Genomic DNA, 1408 nt, shown 5'->3' on the forward strand with positions numbered 1-1408 from the left:
GAGAGGGAAATGATCAGAGAGGTTACATAAGTGTTAAGAATAAACTGTAATTATAACACTCTTCACGAAAGTTTGTATATGTCCTTCTATTTTGTAGTGTTCTGTAGTTCTATAAGAAGAAAAAGAAGTGTTAAGAATAATCTTAAATGTGATGCTTTAATAGAATGAATTACATTTTATAGTGGCTGATGATGCTTCATAAACCTATACAGTATTTTGTGTTTCCCAACGTTGCCATCTGCTGCAATTCAGGAATTTATGCATCAACCTGGATAAGGAAAGTGGATACGTTTACAGCAGTGATGAGCAAATTAAGCTTTTCCTTGGTGTGAGTGAGAGGGTGAATGGTTGTTTGTCTCTATGTGGCCCTGTGATGGACTTGTGACCCGTCCATGGTGTACCCCGTCCCTTGCACAGTGATTGCTGGACATGGGCACCGGCAACCCCCATGACCCAAAATGGAAGAAGCGGGTAAAGATAATGGATGGATTCAGTATGTGATGGGGAACATTCACGAAGAAGGAAAAATTAAAACTGTATACAGCTCTTTATTGTCTGCAACTCAGTTCTTATAGTTCTTTATAAAAAGCCGTTCAAACAATCTGGATCATTCTTGAACGTCACATCTCTAGTAGACACTCAGCACTCTACTTAAATAAACTAAATAGACTGGAAGAGTTTTTACTATTAGCAAGTTGAACTGAAACTCAGTGCTACATCATATAACCTATAGTTTGTTGAATGTTTTGTTTGGCTAACCTGAAGAAGTTGAACATTCTTGGGTCTCAATGTGTGAACCCTGAGTAAGGAAGACAGTCCTGTTAGTCAGATGCAATTTCAAAGCTTGTTCATGTTAAGACTATACTTTCAGGGATCATTTCTATAGTTTCTAACTTGAGAAATGTGTTTCTAAAGGGTCTGGTCTCGCCAACCACGATGAAGAGTCGTGATATTCTTCTCTGAGCGTGAAGCGGATAGAGATTAATGATTCATTTCATATGATCTTTATCATTGATGATTGTTCTTTGCTTCGTTTGTGAGCAATGAGGAGAGGAATATGATCAGAGTGGTTAGCTAAGTTGTATGAATTGAAAATGACTGTGTTAAACTTCATGGATTGGTTTAGTTCTTGTTCATAATTAATTATTCTTATCAAGCATATTGCACAATTTCAAACTGTTGTAATCGTGTTGCTAAATTGTGGCATTAGCTGGACTTCTGTAATCATTAGGCGTCTTGGATAAGGAGAGTGGAGAGATTGTGACATGTGAGCAAAAAATTATTAAAGTTCTTTCTGTGTAAATAAAAGTGTACTTTAATCTGAATACAGTCAACATAATTTGGCTGAGTAATACAGAGTCAAAAAAAATTTACAGAAATCTGTTTAGCAATAAAATATATGGTGCTG

At 36.3% G+C, this 1408-nt stretch overlaps 1 non-coding gene across 1 annotated transcript; it reads left to right on the forward strand.

Annotated features, from left to right (window-relative positions):
- The first annotated feature begins 855 nt into the window (after window positions 1-855).
- Window positions 856-1071, forward strand: LOC119429983. Its single transcript, XR_005187879.1, has one exon. It is a non-coding gene; the product is annotated as a small nucleolar RNA U3 (small nucleolar RNA).
- Window positions 1072-1408: the final 337 nt, after the last annotated feature.

This window comes from Nematolebias whitei, unplaced genomic scaffold, assembly GCF_014905685.2.
Source record: "Nematolebias whitei isolate Nwh7 unplaced genomic scaffold, NemWhi1 Nwh_scaf_13791, whole genome shotgun sequence".
NCBI classification, from domain to species: Eukaryota; Metazoa; Chordata; class Actinopteri; order Cyprinodontiformes; family Rivulidae; genus Nematolebias; species Nematolebias whitei.